Source organism: Balaenoptera borealis (genome assembly GCF_965194805.1).
Source record: "Balaenoptera borealis genome assembly, chromosome: 2".
Lineage (NCBI taxonomy): Eukaryota > Metazoa > Chordata > Mammalia > Artiodactyla > Balaenopteridae > Balaenoptera > Balaenoptera borealis.
The window spans coordinates 183,060,332-183,069,029 of record NC_138867.1 but is presented as its reverse complement, the minus strand read 5'-3'; the positions used below and the strand labels follow the sequence as shown (position 1 = coordinate 183,069,029).

The 8,698-nt window shown below is 53.8% G+C and overlaps 1 protein-coding gene across 1 annotated transcript in view; it reads right to left on the bottom strand.

Annotated features, from left to right (window-relative positions):
• Positions 1–3,743: 3,743 nt before the first annotated feature.
• CELF5 (CUGBP Elav-like family member 5) overlaps positions 3,744–8,698 on the bottom strand; it is a 64,947-nt gene continuing 59,992 nt past the window's right edge. Inside the window, exon 14 of the transcript XR_014241715.1 lies at positions 3,744–5,759. The gene's annotated coding sequence lies outside the window, so the exon portion shown is untranslated. The remainder of the gene's footprint in view (positions 5,760–8,698) is intronic.

Here is an 8,698-nt window from a genome sequence, read left to right as displayed (position 1 = left end):
GAAAGCCTTAGCATCCCCCCAGGCTTGGCTGAAATGCCACTTCCTCCAGGGAGCTCCCCCGCCGCCCCCGGCCAGGGCCCACTCCCTGCTCCCTGAGTTTCCATCCAAAGACCAGGCACCGCCACCCTGTCTTTGGCTCTAGGCCTCGGGCTCTCGGAGCCTCTCAAGGCCACCAGGGGCAAAGGTGGACAGAAGCACCGTGTCATCAGCTTGTGTGGGGCTGGGGTGTGACACCCACTACCTGGGTGAAGTGACCTCCCAAAATAGCAGCCTCTCATGGATGACAGACAGAGGCTGGTCCTGAGGGTAAACTCTGAACCACCGCATTATCCTGTCACATCCCTTCGTCCTCATACAGTGACCGTCCCTCTCCGAGCCTGTATCCCCATCTGTAAGATGGTGATCATGGCAGTTCCTTCTTCATAGGTTTATTGGGAGGACTCCAACTGGCTATTATCTTGAGCTCTCGGCTCAGCGCTGCAAATTTACAGTAGTTTGCTGTGTGACCTTGGGGAAAGTACTGTCCCTCTCTGAGCCATGGCTTTCCCTTCTCTTGACTTCTAGAATGAGCAGCAGCCCGGCTCTACCCTGCTCTTGGAGGGGCAGCCTCAGGAGCCCCCAGGGGAGGCTCTGAACACCCCATGTTTGCCTGCCCAGGAGAAGAAAGGACGGAAGAGGGGAAAGACTTCCAGAAGGCAGGAAAGTGCTGGGACCTGGAGCCGGGGTGGGGTGGGGAGCTGACGGGTGCGGTCAGGTACTGGTTGTCTCAGGCTCAAGTGAGAGGCGGGGCCGGCGGTGTTGGCTGCCTTCATTCACTCCGTTGCAGAGACCATTCATTCATTCATTCTTTCTTTCTTTCATGCATTCACTTAAAGAATTGCACTGACTCCTTTAGGTGTTAAGCCCACAAGCTCTGCAGCCCGGGTTCAAATCCTTGTGCTGCTTCACCCCAGCTCTGTGGACAAGTCCATTCACCGCCCCATGCCTCCATTTCCCCGTCTGTAAAGTGGGGGGGGGCATGATGGTGACCCCTTCAGCCCTCTGTGCTGCCCCCCCTCCCTGGCCCTGCTTTCTGTGTCTCCCCAACTCTCTTCTCCGGGGCTCGCCGCCCTTCCCCTCCTCACCGACATTCCCGGCCCAGGCGCTCTGGGAAACATTCCGTGGTTTGCAGCAGACTGTCCGGCTCCTCAGTCCCTCAGATGTGGGCAGAGTGGGCGGCGGCCCGGCGGGCACGGGCTGGGGGCTGGGGAGACTATGTGCCCCCCGAATCCCACCCCAGCGCCGGGCACACGGCAAGGGAGAGAGTGGGTGGCACTCACAGACGGGCAGAGGGACCCCCTCGGCAGAAGGGGGAGGCCCTCTCCTGCTCACGGCCCTCCCAGGGCTCCCTAGTGCCCCTGGAATAAAACCCCAAGTCTTCCCCACAAGCCCACAAGGCCCTGCACGACCTGCCCCGTCCCCTTCCTGCCCTCCCCTCCTCCCTCTCTGCCCCTCGCTCACTCTGCTCCATCCACAAGGGCCTCCTGGCTGTTACTCCAACACGCCAGGCCCAGTCCTGCCCCAGGACCTTTGCACGGGCTGTGCCTCCTGTTGGGAATGCTCTCCCCCCTTCTCTTCTAATGAATTCTGTCATCTGCCAGGTCTCAGATGAGATGTCACCTCCTCAGTGAAGCCCTCCTAGATTGCCCAGCTTAACTCAAAGCCCCCAGCTCCTTAGAACCCCTTCCACAATCATAATTAAGTCCGATTTTGTGCACTGATACTTTTATTTTCCGTCTCCCTCACTGCAACATCAGCCCCAAGAGGACAGTGGTCTTTGTCTGGGTCACTGCTGTGTCCTCAGCAGGAGAACAGGACTGGAGACACAGTAGGTGTTTAATCAATGTTGGCTAAATGAGGAATGAAAAATGAAACCGAAACCGACACGTGATGCTACTCAGGGATGTGGGAACATCTCTGTCCTCATGGACCCCAAAACCTTGATACTCTATAACTCCCGCTTCACCCAACCCACCTGAGTCACCTGAACCCCAGGGGCAGCAGTAATGAGGGGTCGTGGGAGGTCTTCCACCCAAGGCCCAGCTCTCCTTGGAGAACACTTGCTGAGAAGCCTGAGACGTCTAGGCGCCAAACCCATTTCCTTGATAGGGGAACCTGAGGAACAGAGAGGGCAAGCCACTGGCCCAAGGTCACACAGCACACCCAGGTTCAGACCTAGAACTGTATAGGTAGGTAGAAGATTTCAGAGTTCCACTTTGGGTGGCAGGTCAGCTCCTGGAGGGACAGAGGGATGGATGGATGGCGGGGCAGACAATGGTGCACAGGCTTGTGGCTTCATGCTGGCTGAAGAGTCTCAGACAGCAAACACCCAGCCCCCAGGTGCCACAGCCTGCCTTGCCCCAGAATGTCTTCTCTCCCATCAGTTGGGTCCCGACACAGGGAACATGGCCATCCCCCTCGAAGTTTCCAGAAAGGTGCCCAGTCTTAAAGGCGGATGCTACAGGGCACCCATTCCTTCCCCAGGGTCTGGGGGCACAGAAACGGGCAGAGGTGTGGCCAGAGTCCCACAGCAGCTCAGACCTGAGTCTCCTGTCTCCTGTCTGTTAACCTGAACCCCCCACCCAGCGCCCCTAGCCCCCAGACCTCGCTCTACTCAGAACTTCCCATCGTAGGCCCTGGGGCAACGGAGTCATGGCTACTGCAAGGTTTCAGATCCAGCTAACATACTGCAAACCTTCCCAGAGGACGGCCAGCCTTGGCACCCTCCTGGCCACAGACACCGGCACATTCGGACTCTTAACCGCCTCTGGGCAGCCCTGGCCACACTTCCAGGTGGAAGACTCCGGAATGGCTTTCTCTCAATTGTCTGGCCTTGGTTTCCCCCCTTCTGACCACCTCTCCTCCTTTTCCAAATGCCCAGGGAGGGGTCACTGCTGCCGCCAACCACGTCTGACCCCCCTTCACCAATGTCCAAGTGTCCCCAAATCCGAGAGTCCAGAGAACGAGGCGTGAAGCCCTTCGGCTCCCCGCTGTCCCCTCCTGCCCCCCAAGACTTCCACCCGAGCCTCACCCGGCACTGGTGGGTGCCTTCCCACTCACCATCCACCACATCTTGGCTGTCATGTCGTAGCAGAGCTGCCATTTGACCGAGGTCTCGCCCGGCTTGCTGGACACCAGGGGCCTGGGCACCTCCATGCTTGGCAGGAGGCAAGGGCAGCCTGAGCTGCCTCACTCGGTCAGAAGCACAGGCTGGGCTGGCCGCCTGGGGTGCAGGTCCGGGGTCCAGACTTCCATAGCCCCTAGCGAGGGGCTTTCTCTGGGGGAGTCGGAAGAGGGTGCCGGGGACTCTCAGAGCTGGAGATCACAGGCTTGAGAGAGTGGGGGAGGGATGCAGATGCATTGGTCTGAAACACACCAGGCCGGTCTCTTGCAAGTGGCCACCCACAGCCCAAGGAAGCCGTCACAGGCCGTGAGTCTGTCTGTCTGTGTGTGTGTGTGTGTGTGTGTGTGTGTGTGTGTGTGTGTGTGTGTGTGTGTGAGAGAGAGCAGTCGGTACGTGGATTTGTGAATGAGCCTCTGATTGGGAATACCCCCCTCCCACCCCCGGAAGGCGTGTGGCTTGTCCTTCTCCCCCCTCCCCTGCTGATTCACCTTCCCATCAACTCCATCAGGGAAGAAAGCTCGGGGGCGGGAGGGAGTTGGGGTGCGTGCAGCGGGGGGCCTCGACCCCCACTCCCTCCCTCCCACCCACCCCTGTCTTGGATGCTGGCTGGGGAGGTGCCCAGGTCCTGAGGCTTCATTAACTCCAGGCGGGGGCCCTGAAGCCAAGGCACAGCAGATGGTACGTTTTGAGAGGTGGGGAGAGAGAGGCACTCTCGGTGCACAAAGAGGGTGGCATCCGAGGGCCCTGGATCGTTGAGTCCTGGCTGTGTGATCTCGGACCAGTCCCTGGGCCTCTCTGGGCTTCACTCTCCCTGTCTTGAAGATGTCAGCTGACCACTGAGGACAGTGGTACAGGTGGGGATGGGGGATGAGACAAAACGCAGACGCGCATAGAAGGGGGTGGGATCATCATCTCACTTTTTTCCTTCCTTCTCCCAACTTCTGAGCAGAAGCCAGCCAGGGGGATTCTTTTGGTCTCATCATCTAATGGTTGTTGTGCATTTATGGAGCGCCGAGGGTGTGCCTAAGCTCGATGAGAAGGGGCTGGTCTCTGCTCTGTGTGGGCTGATGCCCTGGCAGTAGGAGAGACTGAAGGTGGACAGCAGGAAGGACCCCCCGGCCTGGCCAGGGGCTGCTGGGAGCTCTGAAGTGGCAGCAGAGCAGCGAGGTCTGGCTGGAGAGCGTGTGGCATCTGGTTTTCCACTGGGCTTTAAGCCTGCCAATTAGGAGTGGACAGAGGGAATGGGAGATGGTGGCAGTAGGACTGGACATGAATGGGGACCGAAGCTGACCCCAGTGGCATCGGGAGTGAGCACGGTGGCATGCTGGGAATGGCTGCCCCAGGCCCGCCCCTTCTGCTCTGCCACCAACCTGGCGGATTTTTCCTCAAACATGGCTCTGACGGGTTCTCTTTCCTGCCTACCACCCTCCATGCTCCCCAGTGACCCCAGGTTAAGGCCCCCAGTGACACTGGGCCTGGCTTCCTCCTGGTCCCCTCTGTCCGGCACACCCTTCCTCCTTTCGTTACCTGGGGACTCCTATGCATCCTTCAAAACCAGCCCAATATTCCCCACCTGTCCCTGAGGGTGAGAGGTAGAGTCAGACAGAGATAAAGAGAAACAGAGACACTAAGAGAGAGACAGAGATGAAGAGACAGAGTGAGTGAGAGAGACAGAGAGACACCCAGCCATGCCCTGTCCACTGTCTGGGCTACACGCTCTTACCTCCCACCCTGAGAGGCTTGGATTATCAGCCACCTTGTTCTTTTTTTAATATTTATTTATTTATTTGGCTGAGCCGGGTCTTAGTTGCTGCACGCGGGATCTTTGTTGCAACGTGCGGGATCTTTAGTTGCGGCATGTGAGATCTAGTTCCATGACCAGGGATCAAACCCGGGGCCCCCTGCATTGGGAGGGCGGAGTCTTAACCACTGGACCGCCAGGGAAGTCCCTCAGCCACCTTTTTCTTGTTGGAAAGACATTGTGCAACCCACACCCTCTGGCCCTAGGTTCCAACCCTGAGCACACGGGACTGAGAGTTTCTGTTTCTGGCTTGGGGACTCCCAGAGGACAGGACCTGGTTCTGAGCCCTAGCTGGGACTCCCACACACAACAGGCTCCAATGATCCCTGACCAAGCGCAAGGGTGTGGATCAGATTTGATTATTCAGATCACTGTTATTAACAGCAACTGTTTCTTGAGCACCTACTACACGCCAGAAGCCGTGTAAGGTCAGTACAGACAGGAAAACTGAGGCTCCGAGAAGTTTAGTCACGAACCCAGGGACACACAGCAAGTAGAACTCACTTCTGTGATTTGGGGGAATGCTGAACACCTACCCAGCTTCCACCCTCGCCTCCTTCGGGTCTCAGCTCAGATGACACCTCCTGAGGAAGGTGCCCGCCCAGCCCCCTGCTTAATAGTGCTCACCACCACGCACATGCAGCCCCCTCCCAGCTTTATTTCCCTTAATCACTTTACTTATTGATTGTCTGTGGCCCCCAGCTGGGGGAGGGATGTCAGCTTTTGTCTGTCTTCTTCGCGGCTTTGGCCTCAGTATCCGGAACAGTGCCTGGCACAGAGTAGGCGCTCGGTAATCTATTTGTTGAAATAAATGAATGAAGAGCCGGTCAGGGTTTTGCAAACATTGGCATTTCCTGTTGACTCTCCCCAAAGGCATTTTCCTCTTGGCACAAAAGCTGCAGGTCTGGCAAGGGGGGTGGGGAGGGGCAAGGGGCTGGGCATAGCTCTCGTGGCCCGAGCGGGTCCACGCCTCAGCCAGCTTGCCCAGCTGAGGCCGGCAGGGCCCAGCCCAGCAGACGCAGTTCACCCGCATGGAGGCCCCCGCCCCGTAACTATAATTTGCCTCGGTACCTTGTGATCGTAGGAGACCATTACCCCACAGATGTGCACTGGGGGTCAGCCATTCAGACAGTGGGTCGGAGCCCCGTGGCGGAAGGCAGATGTAGGAGGTGGCTTTCAAACGGGAAGGGTGAGAGAAGGAGACTTCACAGGGAGAGCCAGGGAGAGACAGAGAGACTGAGACAAAGAGAGACACAGAGAGACAGACAGACAGACAGAACAAGAAAGGCCTAGAGACCCAGCCATGCCCTGTGCGACAGGGGAGCTGGTGAGGCTTCTGGGGTCCCCCCTGCCCCGACACACACATATCCGGTCGAGGGGCCTGGCTCATCAGCTACATCTCCATTCAAGGAAACTGAGACCCCTGCGGGCCAGCTGGATGTCCAAACCCTCAGCGGCAGCTGAGCTGGACCAGGGCCCAGTGAGGGTCCCCCCAGCACCTCCCCCACTTCCCACCCCCCAATCCCAAGGACAGAGGGCCCAGGGCCACTCTGAGCCTCAGTTTCCCCAGCTGCCAAAAGAGGAGGTTAGGTAGGAAAGCCCCCCTCAACCTCCTGCCACTCACAGACCACCCGCCCCCTTTTGTCTGTGTCCGAGTATTACTGAACATTTTTCTTCCCATCTGACCATTTCTAGAAAAAGACTTGGATGTGTTTAAAGAGAAAAGTACAACTCACCACTACAGGCTGCCACCAGTCAAGGTCAGCTGAAACGATAAATACAATAAAAATCCTCCCCAGTCCTATCCAACTCTAACCAGAAAACAAGCCTGAAGCCTGCTCTGCCTTTCCTAAAAAGATGATCAAGCATTAAAGAGGTGTTGTAGACAGGTTGGGAGCCCCCAAAGGCCATAGGACAAGCTCAAATGATCTAACAGATGTGTAACTGGAATCTCAGAAGGACAAGGAAAAGTGGGCAGAAGAATATTTTGAGAGAGAATGGCCAGCATTGGAAGCTCAGAGTCCTAACCACTGGACCACCAGGGGATTCCCTCAACTGACTTAAAAAAAAAAAAAGAGAGAGAGAGAGAGAGAGAATGGCCCAATAATTTTCCAAAATTTAAGACACCGAATCACAGTTCCAAGAAGCTCAGAAAATACCAAACGGAATAAATATTCCCACAAATACATACCCAGACATGTCATACTCAAAACGCAGAAATTTAAAAATGAAGAGAAAATTCCTGAAGGCAGCTGAGGAGAAAAAGACACATGGCTTACAGAGGGGCAAAGACAAGAATGATCACAGACTTAACTGTGAAAAAAAAAAAACAAAAAAAGGATGTCTTTAAAGTGCTGATAGGAAAAGCCTGTCCACCCAGAAGCTTATACCCAGTGAAAATATCATTTGAATATGGAGGAGAAATAAAGGCTTTTCCAGCAAACAAAAGCTGAGGAAATTCATGATTAGCAAGACACCCATTTTAAATATAAAGACATAGATAAAAGTAAAAGGACGGGGGAAATATACCAAGAAAATAGTCATTTAAAATATACTGGGGGCTTCCCTGGTGGCGCAGTGGTTAAGAACCTGCCTGCCAATGCAGGGGACACGGGTTCGAGCCCTGGTTCGGGAAGATCCCACATGTCGCGGAGCAACTAAGCCCGTGCGCCACAACTACTGAGCCTGCGCTCTAGAGCCCGCGAGCCACAACTACTGAGCCCGCGCGCCTAGAGCCCGTGCTCCGCAACAAGAGAAGCCACTGCAATGAGAAGCCCGCGCACTGCAACGAAGAGCAGCCCCTGCTCGCCGAAACTAGAGAAAACCCGCGAGCAGCCAAAAATAAAATAAATAAATAAATAAAATTTAAAAAGCAGACAAAGCAGACATCATAGCAAGGGACATATATGATAAAAGGGCCAATTTACCCATCTTGAATGTGTATGCATCTCACCACATACAACCAGCAAACAATCCAACAATATACAGTCAAGACGCACAAAACAAAAACTGATAAAGATGAAAGGAAAAGTGACAGATCTACAATTATACTTGGAGACTTCAAAGTATGCTCTCAGCAGTTGGTGGGAAAAGTAGACAGAAAATCTGCAAAGAACTAGAAGACCTTGATAACATTATCAACCGACTTGAAATGGCATTTCTAGAACACTCCATCCAACAACAGCAGAATATACATCCTTTTCAAGTTAACATGGGACATTCAACAAGATAGACCATATTCTTTAACCATATGCACCAACGAAGGTCATAAAATGAACCTTAAATTTAAGAAAAGTCAAATAATCCAAAGTATGTAACACAATTAAACTAGATATCAGTAACTATGTGAAAAAAAATCAGAAAGCTATATGAAAAAAATCTCCAAAGATTTGGAGATTAAACCATAAACTTCTTACTAACCTAGATGGAAGAGCCATGAGAAAATACTTTTAATTCAATGAAAATGAAAATCAAAATTTGTGAGATGTAGCTAAAACAGTGCTTAGGAGAAAAGTCATAGCATTAAATGCTTATATTATAAATTATATGAATGTACTTAATGTCATTGAGCTGTACTCCTAAAATGGTTAAAATGGTAAATTTTATGTTACGTGTATTTAACTACAATTGGAAAAACCACAAGGGAGGAAAAAGTAACCTAACCGTGGGAGTGACGCCATCACCTTCGCATATTCCATTGGTTAGAGCAAGTCGCAGGCCACTCCCACACTCAA